Below are 15,869 nucleotides of genomic sequence, written 5' to 3'. Positions count from 1 at the left end.
ATGGAGTTCAGAAGTAAGTCTTAGTTTCTCTCCTAGCAGGTTTTTATTTCTGTTCAGAAGAGATTGGTCATTATAGCAACAGTTTGTTTCTAGTTTGTGAAGTTTTCAAGCCAGGACAATTTCAGAAAGAAATCTTCAGGTTGTTGGAATTGAAAGGTTTAGACATGAGACTTGTGAAAGGTGTAGACATGAGACTTGGTGAGTAATCATAAAATTACCTGTACATTTCAAGCAAGAGATATGGAAGGAGTTGGTCAAGTAGAAATTTGAACATTGAAATAGGAGGATTATTTCTCTGAACTTGATCCTTTATAATTAATATGTTGAGGAATGAGTTGAAACTTTGCCTTAATGTTTGTGTTAAAATGTTCTAACTAGCTCGATTTATTTGTTTCCTTTCTTTTGTACAATAAATTTATATTCTGTTGAGAAAAAACTTCAGTATCCTCATGTGAAAATGTTTTGGTGACTAACTTTCATACTTAATAACTAAACACGCAAAAGAGAATAATTGATCAACTCAGGTTTCAATCTGGAATCTGACCTGTCTCATTGTACTATCAGAATGAAGGTCAACAATAAAATGCAGTTGAATTATGCTGTATTTGTATTTTTTTAATATATTCACAGACAATCATTTAAGAAGGATAACTAAGACTAGAAAAAAGAGCATGTCTATGAAGCACAGCATTGGACAATCTCAAAACCTTCCAAATTTCTTCAGTGGAAATGTGCGCCTAATCTTCTCTCTCCAATGGGCTCTTGCAATTTCTAACCTACTATTGAAATACAGCTAACTGTATTGAAAGTGTTAAAATATGATTTTTTAAAGCCTGTGATTTGTGTGACTTTGAATATGATTCAGCAATGCACCAGTGTTTGGCTTTTTTTGGTACAGTGAGAAAGATTGTCAATAGCGCCATCAAGTGTAGTGTATCTGAAATCATTGACAAAGCTTTACTGATAAAGCAATTATTACAAACCACTATATGTAATCCTCTTCACATTTGTTGGTGAGAAAAATGGAATTTGCTTTGTTTTAAGATTTTGGCATTTGTAAAATATGGTTTAAAAATAGGTTCACTGTATAAATCTGTTTAGGTGTGAGACTTTGATACCTAATACCGCAGAAAAGATATTGTTAATTGATACATATGTAAAAACACTCTTTGGAGTCTTACAATTTATCAGTTGGAAAGACTCGAGATGCAATAAGTACAGACTCTGACTCTGAGCCAGATGTTCCACTTTCAAATCCTATTCCAACATCCAATGTTTTAAAATTATTGTTTTAAAATTAGGAGCTTCCCTTTTAATACAGAAGACATTCTTTTTTTTTCTCAAAGGATTATGTGAATTTGAAACTCCCTACCTCAAAAATCAGTCAAGTAGGATCTTGAAATATTTTTAAGGCAGAAGTAGATACATTCTTGTTAGGCAAGGGAGTCAAATGATATTGGCGATAATGGAAATGTGGAATTTGGAATACAAACAATTCAACACGGATCTTATTGATTGGCACAGCAGTCTTGATGGGTTGAATGATCTACTTCAGTTCCTGTTTTGTATGTTTGTCAGGCAAAGCTTAGTGTATTATTTAAAACTGTTTGTTTTGGCTGATAAAATAATTAACATATTCTAAAACCCTTAATTGTGAACCATGTCTACACTATGCCTGAATTTCACAGTACTTTTATACAACCCAAAGTAAAACCATTATTCATATCATGAAAGCAGTTCCATCACCTAAGATTGTAGAACAGCTTTCATGATATGAATAAAATATTCACCGAAGGAAATTAAGATTGTTTAAGGAAGTTTTTAAAAATTCTTTTCCATTCAATATTTGAAAGAGCTGATGTGCACGGTGGCACAGTGGTTAGCACTGTTGCCTCACAGCGCCAGAGACCTGGGTTCATTTCCCACCTCAGGCGACTGACTATGTGGATTTTGCACATTCTCCCCGTGTCTGCATGGGTTTCCTCCGGGTGCTCCGGTTTCCTTCCACAGTCCAAAAATGTGCAGGTTAGGTGAATTGGCCATGCTAAATTGCCCATAGTGTTAGTTGAAGGGAAAATGTAGGGGAATGGGTCTGGGTGGGTTGCGCTTTGGCGAGTCGGTGTGGACTTGTTGGGCCGAAGGGCCTGTTTCCACACTGTAAGTAATCTAATCTAATCTAATCTAATCAAATGTATACATGTTTTGAACAGCAGGAATATAAAGACTCTATTACACTATTAGCTCTTGTGGACATGTTGTAAATATCAAAACAGTTCCATGATAAAATAATCAGAATGAATGAGTTGATTTGAATACTAATCTTATGAAAACTATTTCTCCTCCTATTCCTATGCCAATGTTGAAACCAAGCTAATAATTGAGTGTCAGTTTCAGCTAACAGTCACATGAGGGATATTATCAGATGCCTTTTGGAAGGTACATAGGGCAGAACTATGTAGTGTGGATAATGCAGACTGTGTTTGGAAAACAGAAATGTCTGATTCATGATGTTGAAGAATAAAATCTGACTGTCCCTTCGTGTTAAAATGGTGAATTCTGAATCTCCTTCATGAATAGCAACTACCTTATTTCCATGAATTTGCATCTCATTATTATCTAAACTAGTTTCACTATCATGCAGCTCCAATTCTCTTTTCTCAAGAAACTACACAGCACCAATCCCCGGCTATAAGTTAGAACAGTTACCTGGAGATAGCAACTCACTGCTTGATTTTCCAAGTTTTCAGCCAATTTTGTCTTCACTATAAAGTTTCAGCATGCTTCATAGGCAATGTTCTCTTCCACCCTTAATCTATGCAAGTGGGCATCAGAAATCCCAGTCTCAACACATCATCTGCTTTCAGAACAACTGACAGGTCACTTCAGGAGAAAGTGAGGACTGCAGCTGCTGGAGAGTCAAGGGCTTATACCCAAAGTATCGACTCTCCTGCTCCTAAGATGCTGCCTGACCTGCTGTGCTTTTCCAGCACATGTTTCGACACTGACAGTCCACTTCAGTCCTTCAGGACTTCACTTTGGAGCTCAGGGGCACGTGACTTCCTACCTGATAGTGAAAGACAACATCTCGGTCCTGACAACTTCACAGACTGAACTGTCCATATGCAAGGACAAGGTTTGTGATGTTCAAAGTTGACTTTTTGGAAGCTGGGGGTGTTTTGGTGGAATAATGCCAGAAATGTACTTTGCCAATGCAACGTTAACACTTTGTTTCTGCAACATAGATTTACATAGAGTTACATATTTCAAAGGTTCTTATCAGGGCATGACATTGGCTTCTTGAGTACTCTCCATGGCAGACTGTATCAGAGCATAATGCGATGCTTCATTGTGATCGATGTAAGAGCTCAGGAGTAATATTCTTGAAATTCTGTTCTTCTTCTCATATTTGCCACAGGTTATTGGCTCATACATCTGATGTGAATATCACAGTTAGTGGATTCTTCCTGATTTTAGAGCACATGTAAAAGTAACATTGAAGGAGAGAACAATTCAGCATAATCAACAAGGACAGTAACATCCAGCAGTTGCTACAGAATATTCAGAGGAAAAAAAAAAGCAGGTGAATATCCACTAAGAGAAGAATAATTAGTTTTGCTGTCATTTACTTCAGCTCTTTGAAACACAGTGTAAGTGGCAGACTAAGGATGCCCTGGCCCATCACCACTGAACTGTGTCATCTGCTAGAACAGGACTTGACTCTGAAGTCAAGATTACAGATGTGTTCAATTTTTATGCTAGCCCTGTTGTAAGAATTAACAAGGGACTTATGTGGTAGGGAAACTACTTGTGAAAATTTTGAAGAGGTAAGATTCATCCAGAGGTAACATGGCTAGGTAGAGGGAAATCATGCCTAACAGATTTGATTGATTTTTTTGAAAAACTGACCAGATGTGTAAATGAGGTTAATGCAGTTGATGTAATTTATACAGATTTCAGAAACGCCTTTGAACAAGGTACCACACGTGAGACTGGAAAAGAAGGTAAAAGCACATGGCATTCGGGGTAACTTGGCAAATTGGATCTAAAATTGGCTTATTGGCAGGAGACAGAATGTGGTGGTGGGAAGCTGCTTGTTTGACAGGAGGTCCACTTAAAAGTGGACAAATCCACAAACCTGAATGAGATCCCAGGTTGTTATGGCTTGAAAGGAAAGATATTACAGAGAACTGAACCAAATTTTAAATTCCTATCTGATTGCTGGGGTAAAGAAGTTGGGGACAGTTTGGGGGCTTGGTTAGTATCCACAGAACTAGAAGATAGCTTGTGTGGTTTCATTTTCAAGAGGAGTGGTTGAGATATACCAAGGAATTACAGGCCACTGAGTGTCACATCGATGGAAGAGAAACTAATTGAGAAAATTCTGAAGGAAAGAATTAATGTCTTCTTGGTGAAGCGAAGCAAGGTTTGATAAGGGATGGTGTTCATTGGGATTGCTGGAATATATAGACAGACTGGTCAGAGTGGATGAATCAATGGCAGATAGAATTTAATTTGGATAAATGCAAGATGCATGAAGTTATAAGTAACAAAGAGGAGTGCTCCATGAACAGAAGCACACTAGGATGCTCAAAGAAACTGAGATTTTTAGGTGGTAGGACATGTTAATAGGGTAGTTACGTATGCATACGGGGCACTTACTTCTAACAGTTGTGGCACTGATAATAAGAGCTGGGAGCAATACAGAATTGTGGTTAGACCCACAATGGAGTGCTGTGTGCAGCTCTGATCATGGCATTATACGAAGATATGATTGGAGGGGGTTCAGAGGAAACTAACCAGGTGGTTGCCTGGGATGGAGCAGTTTAGCTATGAAGAAAGTCTGGATAAGTTAGGATTTAGAGATGCCAGTGTTGGACTGGGGTGTACAAAGTTAAAAATCACACAACACCAGGTTCCAACAGGTTTAATTGGAAGCACACTAGATTTTGGAGCGACGCTCATTCATCAGGTGATAGTGGAGGGCTCGATCGTAACACAGAATTTATATCAAAAATTTACAGTGTGATGTAACTGAAATTATACATTGAAAAATTGATTGTCTGTTAAGTGTTTCATCTGTTAGAATATAGTGATAGTTTCACTTCTTTCATGTGTAAATCACAAAACCTTTTTTTGTGCATTCTTGGATTAGCTGTTAACAATGGTGATAGCTAGACAATATGTTGACGGTGTTGGTCCCCTGTGTTCTCTGTCTATGACCTGATGTTTAGATTGATTCTAATCTAAAAAGTGAGATAACAGAGTTTTACATAAATTCATGCAGTTTTTGAGCAAAGTACAATGTAACTCTGCAAGTACAAATTCACCCCACAAAATATATGTGTGCATGTGGGTCTTTGTCTGTGTGTGTGTGTGTGTGTGTTGTGTGTCTGTTTGTCTGGGGTAGGGATTGTGAGTGTGAGAAAGTGTGTGTGTGTTAGTGAGTGCAGAGTGTCTTAAGTCTGTGAGGGAGTGCGTGTGGGAGTGTGTGTGTGTGTCTATAAGGGTGTGTGTGGGTGTCTTTGTGCGTGTCTGTGTGTACCTGTGTCCATGTGTATGTGAGAGTGGGTGTGTGTAGGAATATGTGTATGTGTGTGTAGGAATATATATATGTGTGTGTGTGTGTGTGTAGTGCAATGGTGATTACCTGTAATGTGACATGAACCCAAGGTCCTGGTTGAGGCCCTCCCTATGGAAACTGAACTTAGCTATCAGCCTCTGTTCAGCCACTTTTCTCTGCTGCCTGTCCCGAAGTCCACCTTGAAGGATGGTCACCCAAAGGTCCGAGGCTGAATGTCCTGGACCACTGAAGTGTTCCCCAACTGGGAGGGAACCCTGTTGATTGTTGTGCGGTGCCCATTCATCCGTTGTCGTAGCCTTTGCTCGGTTTCCCCAATGTACCATACCTCCAGGCATCCTTGCCTTCAACGTATAAGATAGACAACGTTGGCTGAGTCACATGAGTACCTGCCATGTACAAGGTGGGGGGTGTTCCCACGCGTAATAGTGGTGTCTATGTCCACAATCTGACACATCTTCCCTCCCAGTCTGGGGTGGGGGTTGAGAGTGTGAGAATGTGTGTGTGTGTGTGTAGTGAGTTGAAAATGTGTTGCTGGAAAAACGCAGCAGGTCAGGCAGCATCCAAGGAGCAGGAGAATCGACGTTTCAGGCATGAGCCCTTTGGGAATAAGGAAAGTGTGTCCAGCAGGCTAAGATAAAAGGTAGGGAGGAGGGACTTGGTTGAGGGGCGTTCGCAATGCGATAGATGGAAGGATGTCAAGGTGAGGGTGATAGACCGGAGTCGGGGTGGGGGCAGAGAGGTCAGGAAGAAGGTTGCAGGTTAGGAAGGCGGTGCTGAGTTCGAGGGTTGGGACTGAGACAAGGTGGGGGGAGGGTAAATGAGGAAACTGGAGAAATCGGAGTTCATTCCTTGTGGTTGGAGAGTTCCTAGGCGGAAGATGAGGCGCTCTTCCTCCTAGGCAAGTAGGCAGCCTGTCTCCCCAATATAGAGGAGGCCACATTGGGTGCAGCGGATGCAGTAAATGATGTGTGTGGAGGTGCAGGTGAATTTGTGGCGGATATGGAAGGATCCCTTGGGGCCTTGGAGGGAAGTAAGGGGGGAGGTGTGGGCGCAGGTTTTGCATTTCTTGCGGTTGCAGGGGAAGGTCATGCAGGTCCTTGGATTCCTCCATCGCCAGACCATAAGAACACGACGGCTGGAGGAAGAGCGCCTCATCTTCCGCCTAGGAACCCTCCAACCATAAGGGATGAACTCAGATTTCTCCAGTTTCCTCATTTACCCTCCCCCCACCTTGTCTCAGTCCCAACCCTCGAACTCAGCACCACCTTCCTAACCTGCAATCATCTTCCTGACCTGTCCGCCCCCACCCCCACTCCGGCCTATCACCCTCACCTTGACTTCCTTCCACCTATCGCATTTCCAACGCCCCTCCCCCAAGTCCCTCCTCCCTACATTTTATCTTAGCCTGCTGGACACACTTTCCTCATTCCTGAAGAGGGGCTCATGCCCGAAACGTCGATTCTCCTGCTCCTTGGATGCTGCCTGACCTGCTGCGCTTTTCCAGCAACACATTTTCAGCTCTGATCTCCAGCATCTGAAGTCCTCATTTTCTCCTGTGTGTAGTGATGCAGAGTGTCTTAAGTCTGTGAGGGGGTGCATGTGTGAATGTGGGAGTGTGTGTGTCTATAAGGGTGTGTGTGGGTGTCTATGTGCGCGTCTGTGTGTATTTGAGAGTTCCCTCCTGTGAGAACCTCCCATTGCTTGTCTCCTAGACTTGAATAACTGTGTTTGTTTGAAGATGATAAATATATAGAATCAACCTCTCCTCCAGAGCTATGTAAAAACATCACTAATTCCATTATATCAGTCAGACGTGTCTGTGTGTGGTAGATTTATGCATGGCAGGCTTTAAATTTAAATTTTGAGTCCAGCATGACTCCATTCTCAATAGTAGTCAAATAGAAAATGCTGGAGAAACTCAGGAGTCTGGGTGGAGACAGAAGAAACATAGTTAATGCTTCATGCACGATACGACTCTTCGTCAAAGCACTTTCCACAAATGTTGCCAGATCTGCTGAGTTTCTCCAGCCTTCTGTATTTGCTGCTGATTGTCCGGACAAATTGACATGCCAACTTGATTCTATTGTTTTGGCTATCTCTTCCCACACTGCAATTGAGAAAGGCTATTCCTGGTTTCCAATGTTTGAGCTAGTGTATAGCTGAGTTTTAAATAAGGTGCCAAAAGCAGTGAGTCCTTCCACTTGTGATGTCTGAGAGATAGCCATGTTTTTGTTTTGATGTTAGAACACCCGTCCTCCAAATTTCATGCATAGAATCTGTGTCAATGTTGATGGTATTTCTCAAAGGCCTTGAAGTGACCTCTATATATAATCCACATTTCACTGTAAGACACATTTATGGATTTTGAGAATTAGAATATGGACATGTTTGGATATTACTGTGTTGCCAAGGATTCATCATGTGATTACTTGAAAATGTGAACTCAAAACGTTGAAGGATTCTTTAGAAAGCAATATTCATCAACTTATTTAGACAGAGATAAGAATGGAGTTTCAATTGCTTTAATCATATAATAAAAAGAGGTGGATGACCCTGAAACTGTCTAGCAGCCATGTCTGAAATAAATATTTTTTCAGTATCTCTTAGAATATGTGAGCTATTGCTGGAGAAGTTTAGAAGGATACAGCAGTGTCGCTCTTTCACAAACAAGAGTCAGAGCTTGGAGCTGAGAGCAGTACTCTGTATATCTCTCCAATTGGAATAGTTGGAACAAAAAGATAATGTTTCAAGTAACAGGATGCCTACCTGTTTTTTGGCTGAAATCTATTTTGAACGTTTTCCATTAGTGTGTGATCACCAATCAGATCCTTTGACACAAGGAACTGAGAGATGTTGACCCATTTTTGTCGTTTGAATTTACTCCTTGACCTGTAGGAATGCTGTGTTTTTAGCTTTTTGCATAACCTTTCCCTGCCATAAGGTTTGGAGGGATTATGGCCAGGTGCTGGCAGGTTAGATTGGGTTGGTATATCTGGTCAGCATGGACGAGTTGGACCAAAGGGTCTGTTTCCGTGCTGTAATCTCTATGACTCTATATCTGCAAAGTTGTATATGTTTTTGTTCTGGATGAATGTATGTGTGAAATTAGATAATCGGTGTGTTACTTGAAGAAAACTTGTTTGAAGAATACATTTACCTACAATAACCATGTTTGTTTTTAGTTTATTGAAAAGCCTAGTAAAAGTCTCTTTTGGTCTAGTTAGCAGTAATAAACAAACATGTTAACCGTTTTTCATGATTGAGTAAGACATTTACACTGTTAGTGCAGGTTGTGATATATTGGGTCTTAATTTCCAGGACTGTCATCCCATTGGAGCCATAATGATACTCAGTTGTTTTATTAATTTTATCTGCAAGACTGTCCTGTTCAGAGGGTTTTTTTGTTTTCCATTCTGTATGTTGTCATACAGAGATGAAGCAGCAGCTTGTGCCATTTCAGCTGCTGGCTTTTCTTAAAACTGAACCGCTGATTGTTTGGAAAGTTGGTTTTCTATTCAGCTGTTTCCTCTTTTCCAGCTGATCTTAGATTTGTTTCTTGATCATCATATCTGCCATGATTTCATCGACAGCAAATCTTGAGCAGCCATTTCCTTTTGCCATGTGCTTCATAATTCATGATAGGTTTTAGGTTCAAACAAGCCAAGTGAGGGGAAGGCAAATCCAGGATGGTAATAAAGGCTTACTCTTTCGAGTAAGGCAATTAATTTGACTTCACATCAAACATGATAATGCATGGGAATCTGATACCAGGCTCTGATTCACAAGGAAGTTAGGTACGTGATTGTCTACCTTCTTTGAGTATTCATGTCCATGTGCTGCTTGTATTTCTTTCAGAGAGTTTTATATTGGTGTGCCTTACAGAATGTTTCTTCTAGACTGTTCTTTTTCCATGTACACTGTGATAATTATACTTAATTATGTGCAGTCCATGACATTTCCTGATGAAGGGCTTTTGCCCAAAACATCAATTCTCTTGCTCCTCACATGTTGCCTGACCTGCTGTGCTTTTCCAGCACCAGACTCTCAATTTTGATCCCCAGCATCTGCAGTCCTCACTTTCATCTCCATGATATCATGTCAAGTTTGCTTCAGGTTCCTCTTGCCTTAATACAACAGGCTTCAATGTGTTTGTGGATTTTGGCCCGTTCATTTGGATTTGGAAGTGTTTGGTCCAAGACATGATACTGAAGCCAATTTATGCCTGTGGCTTGGTCTGGTAAATAGAGGGATTAGTCATGAGCATGGATGCAGTTGGATGTTATAGTCTGGGAGTTCAAAGCTAAGGCTAAGGTCTTGAGACATAACAAACATCACAGCACAAGTGGCTTCAATCAGGGAAGGGTAAAATACATAAGGGGAAAATAGCATCTTGACTGTGAAGGGCTCCAGGCAGCTTGGGGACCTTAAATTGGAGTTTTATGGGCTCTATAAAATGGCGTGAGGATGGATAGTAATAATGGTAATTCTAACATAGAAACACAAAAGATAGAAACAGGAGGAGGCCATTCCACCCTCCTCAGCCGTTCATCACAATCATGGCTGATCATCCAACTCAATAGCTTAACCCTGCTTTCTTCCCATAACCGTTTATCCCATTTGCCACTAGTGCTAAATCTAGCCACCTCTTGAATACGTTCAGTGTTTTGGTGTCAATTACTTTCTGTGGTTCAACACTCTTTGGGTGAAGAAATGTCTCTTCATTTCTATCTGAAATGGTCTACCCTGAATCCTCAGAGTATGACCCCCTGATTCTGGGCACACCCACCATCAGGAACATCCTCCTTGCAAATCTCCTGTCTAGTCCTGTTAGAATCTTAAGTTTTTGTGAGATCCCCCTCATGCATCTGAACTCCAGCTAAAACAATCCTAACCTAGTCAATCTCTCCTCATACATCAGCCCCACCATCTCAGGAATCAGCCTGGTAAACCTTCGCTACACTCCCTCAAGAGCGAGAGCTTCCTTCCTCAGAAAAAAAGATCAAAACTGCACACAATATTCTAGGTGTGACCTCACCAAGGCCCTGTATAGCTGCAAAAACACATCCCTGCTCCTGTACTCAAAACCTCTCGCAATAAAGGCCAACATATCATTTGCATTTTTTACAGCCTGCTGTACCTGCATGCTTATCTTCAGCGACTGATGCACAATCCTGCTGCATACTTCGCTATCCTAATTCATAGCCATTCAGGTAGTAATCTGCCACCTTGTTTTTGCTTCCAAAATGAATAACTTTACATCTATCCAAATTATACTGCATCTGCCATTGATTTGTCAACTCACCCAACCTGTCCAGATCATGCTGAAGGATCTCTGCATCCTTATCACATTCACCCTCCCACCCAACTTGATATCATCTGTAAACTTTGAGATGTTACATTTTGTTCCCTCATCTAAATCATGAGTATATATTGTGAATATCTGGGGTCCCAGCACCGATCCCTGTGGCACCCCACTATTTACTGCCTGCCAATTTGAAAAGGACCCATCAATTCTGTCTTTGTTTCTCTCTTTGCTAACCAGTTTTTTTTTATCCATCTCAATACATTTGCCCCAAACCCATGTGCTTTAATCTAGCACTATAACCAGTATAACAGAATGAGTGTTGGATGGGGCTTAAAGGGATGAGTTGGTATTTGAACAGCTCAGTTAGCAAGTTGAATCACACCATACCTCTTTCAAGGTAACTGTACAATATTCTCTATGAAAGTAAAATAGCTATGCCCAATGTGGAAGGAGATTTTCTGAGATTCAAGTTACATCTTGGATGTTTTGGCCATCTGATATGGCCTCTATATTAGAGCTGTAGGGCTGTACAGCATTGAAACAAACCCTTCAGTCCAAACATCCTAAATTAGATATCCTGATCAGATATCCTAAATTAATCTAGAACATTTTGCAAGCATTTGGCCCTTATCCCTCTAAACTCTTATTATTCAATAATCCATCCAGATGCCTTTAAATATTGTAATTGTACTAGCCTCCACCACATCATTTGGCAGCTCATTCCATTCATGCAGTACCCTCTGGGAGAAAAAGTTGACCATTATGTCTCTTAAATCTTTCCCCTCTCACCTTAAACCTATGGCCTGTAGTTTTGGACTCCCCCCCCCCCCCCCCCTCCCCCCCACCCCACCCTACCCTGGGGAAAAGACCGTGGCTATGTACCCTATCCATGGCCCTCATCATTTTATAAACCTCTGTAAGATCATCCCCTCACCTCCGACCCTCCAGGGAAAATAGCCCTAGCCTTTTCAACTTCTCCCTTTTGCTCAAACACTCCAACCCTGGCAACATCATTGTAACTCCTTTCTGAACCCTTTCAAATTTCACAACATTCTTCCTATTGTGGGAGACCAGAATTGAACACAGCATTCCAAAAGTGGCCAAACTAATGTCCTACACAGCTACAATATGATCTCCCAACTCCTATACTCAATGAACCAAGAAAGACAAGTATACCAAATGCCTTCTTCACTATCCTGTCTATCTCTACTTGCAAGGAACTATGAATCTGCACTCCAATGTCTCTTTGTTCAGCAACACTTCCCAGGACCTTACCATTAAGTGTTCAAGTCCTGCCCCTGATTTACCTTTCCAAAATGTAACACCTCACATTTATCTAAATTAAACTCCTCTGCCACTCCTTGGGCAATTCACCCATCTGATTAAGATTCCATTTCATTAATCATGAATTGATTACACAATATTAGGAAATCAGCCGTTCCTGGAGATTTGTCTACCTTATGGCCCATGCTTTTCTCAATTACGAGTTTAGAAATCCTTTATATTTCTCACCTCACGTCTAGTTGAGTAATAGACTGTTATCAGCATATATAACTAGCTTAGTTTGTTTTTGTTCATTGAAGAGATGTGGGCATCACCGGGCAAGCCAGCATTCATTGAACAGCCCTGACATTCAGAACGTAATGAACTGCTGCAATCATTGGTGTAGAAGCACACCCACAGTAAGTTTAGGAATGTAGTTCCATGATTTTGAACTAGCAACAGTAATATTGTTCTCAGTTAGGATGATGTGTGGTTTGGAGGGGAACTTACAAACGTTAGTGTTCATGCATCTGCTGTTCTTCTTCATCTGGGTTTGGGAGGTGTTTTTGATGGAGTCTTGCTAAGTTATTACAACGCAGTCTGTAGATGCTACATGCTGCTGTATGCTCAGTGATGAATGTAGTGAATGTTCAAGGTAATAGATGGTGGCAATCAAGTGGACTGCATTGCCCTGTTTGTTGTCAAGCTTCTTGAGTGGTGTTGGAACACTAATTCTGGCAAGTGGACAGTAATCCATCACACTTCTGACTTTTACATTGTGGATGGTGGACAGGCACTGGGAAGGTAGGAAGTGAGTCACCTGCTGCAGAAATCCTAGCCTCTGACCCACACTTGTAGCCACAGTATGTGTATGGTTGGTAACACCATTGAGTATCAAGGAGAGATAATTAGAATGCCTCTTGTTGGAGATGGTCTTTACTGGCACTTGTGTGGGAATAAGTGTTATTTCCACCTTATCAAGTGAATGTTGCTACAGAGGAATATGAAAATTCTTGTGCATGAGTCATTGAAATCTAGTATGTGGGTACAGCAAGTAATAACAATGGTGGATGAAATTTTGGCACTTATTGCTAAAGTAATGGAGTATAAAAGTAAGGAGGTGTTGTTGCAATTATGCAAGGCATTGGCGAGACTCAGCTGGAGTACTTCAGAGTTTTGGAGCCCTACTTGGATGCAATTCAGGGAAGATTCACTAAAATTATTTCAATAATGAAAGACCTGTCTTTTGAAAGATTGAACAGTATATGTCTGTAATTGCAAAAGTTCAGAGGAATGAGAGAAGATATGATTGAGGTGTATAAGATGCTAAAGAAGATTCACAAAATAGATATCAAGTGTATATTTCTCCTTGTGAGGTAGCCTAGAATGAGAGGTTTTAGGCTAAGGGATGGCAGAATTAAGAGTAGTAATAATTACTCTTCTCAAAAGGTTGTAAATTCACACTAGAAAAATTTAAGGAGGTAGAAAGATCTTTAATTAGCAATTGGTGGAAGGGTTATGGGGAACGAACAGGAAAGTTTTGAAAGTTGATGATCATCTTGAATGGCAGAGCAGGCTTAAGAGGTTGAATTACATCCTCCTGATCTTAGTTCTATGAAACATTCTTGTCCCCAGTCTTGCTGCAGACACAGATTGGAAGAGTCAGTAGTGCTGAACATTATACTATCATCAGTGAAAATCCTCAATTTTGTCCTTCTGTAGGGAAGGTAATTGAAGTCGCAGAAGATAGTTGGGCCCAGGATACTACCCTGAGGAACTCCTGCAGTAATGTTCTCAGGCTAAGTTGACTGACCTCAACGACCACAATCATATTGCTTCTTCTGGGTATAACTCCAATCCAGAGATTTCTCTCATTTCCACTGTCTCATTTTCCAAGGGTTCCTTGATGTCATACTCAGTCAACTGCTGCCTTGCTGTCAAGAGCAGTCATGCACACCATATCTCTGAAGCTTATAAAAACATAAGGAATAGTAACAGGAGTTACGCATTCAGCCCCTGGGATTCAGCATCACCATTCAACAAGATCATTGCTGATCTGCCCAAGGATTCATGCCAGGTCAACATAGCCACCAACCGAGCTCCTCAGTTTTTGTCCCTGTTTGGACAAAGACCATAGGTTTGGAGACGACTGTCCCTGGCAGAATCCAAAACTGAACTGGATAAAATTCTTTTGTCACGACTGTTTGATAGAACTATTGACAACCTCTTCCATCACTGATAGGGTGGCAATTGGCTAGATTGGATTTGACTTGTAAGATGCAGTGGATTCGGAGTCTATAGGTGTATTGATCACAAAAGGTGACAATGCAATTACAGCAAGCAATCTGTAAAACAAATAGAATGTTATCATTTGTTGCATAAGGGAATTGATTACAAACTTATGGAGGTTATGCTTCAATAATCTAAAGCATTGGTATAACTATGTCAGAACTACTGCCTGCTATATTGGTCTCTATTTGAAGGGGTTATGTAAGTTTCTCAGCCAATACCGCAAATAGGCAGGTAGTCTTTAAATTATAAAGTTTATACTTAAATCAAAATAAAATTATACAGTTGCTCATCATTTCAATAAACCATCTGTCCTGGGCCTGCTGTAGTATTCCAATGCAGCACAGTGCAAGCATGAGGAACAACATACTTATCCACTTATGGATTTTGCAGTCTGTCTCAATATTGAATTCAATAATTGTGTACTAATTGTCTATTATCCATTTTCGTTACATTCTCACACACAATCCCCCACAGCCTTATTTTTTTGTTTCACTTTGCTGAGTTTAGAGGACATTCCTTCCTGTCCACACATTAATTTACCCCTATTTTACATTTTTCTATTTCCACCATTAACAATCCCTTTGACTTTTGCATGTGGAGAAAGTGAGGACTGGAGATCAGTTGAACATTGTGGTGCTGGAAAAGCACAGCCAGTCAGGTAGCATCTGATGAGGACAGTCGATGTTTCTGGTATGAGCCTGGGAGGCTGAGGGGAAGGTAGCTGGAAATGTGATAGGTAGATGAAGGTGGAGGTAAAAGTGATAGGTCAGAGAGGAGGGTAGAGCAGATAGGTGGGAAGGAAGATGAACAAGTAGGACTGCTCAACAGGGCGGAGCCGATTTGGAAGGTGAGGATAAAGTGGGGGGAGGGGGAAGTAGGGAAACTGGTCAAATCCAAATTGATCCATGTGATTAGAGGGTCCCAAGGCAGAAGATGAGATGTTCTTCCTCCCGGGCATGGGTGGTTGGGATTTGGCAGTGGAGGAGGCACAGGACCTGTATGTCCTTGGCAGAGTGGGCATGTCCACAGAGTGGTGGGGTTGGTTAGTGTGGGTGTCTCCGATGTTCTCTGAAATGATCCGCAAGTTGGCATCCTGTCTCCCCAACTTTGTCAAATATGAAAGGATCATTTGGGGCCTTGAACAAATGTGAAGTGTGGGTGCAAGATTTGCACTTCTTGCAATGGTAGGGGAAGGGATCGGGACTCTACTTCCTTTTAAAATAAATTCCATGATTCTGACGAAGAGTCATACCAGACTCAATATGTTAACTCTTTTTCCCTCCACAGATGCTGGCAGATATACTGAGCATCACTAGCATTTTCTATGTTGTGTATAAAATTATACAGATTGTTGCACTGCATTAGTTATGTGGCTGACTTTCAAAACACAAATAAGATGGGATTTTTATCAAGGTCATAGGAACAAAA

Source organism: Chiloscyllium plagiosum, unplaced genomic scaffold, assembly GCF_037043375.1.
Source record: "Chiloscyllium plagiosum isolate Xiang-an unplaced genomic scaffold, Cpla_swu_hap1 HiC_scaffold_6, whole genome shotgun sequence".
Taxonomy (NCBI): domain Eukaryota; kingdom Metazoa; phylum Chordata; class Chondrichthyes; order Orectolobiformes; family Hemiscylliidae; genus Chiloscyllium; species Chiloscyllium plagiosum.
Note: the sequence above shows the minus strand (reverse complement) of the source record.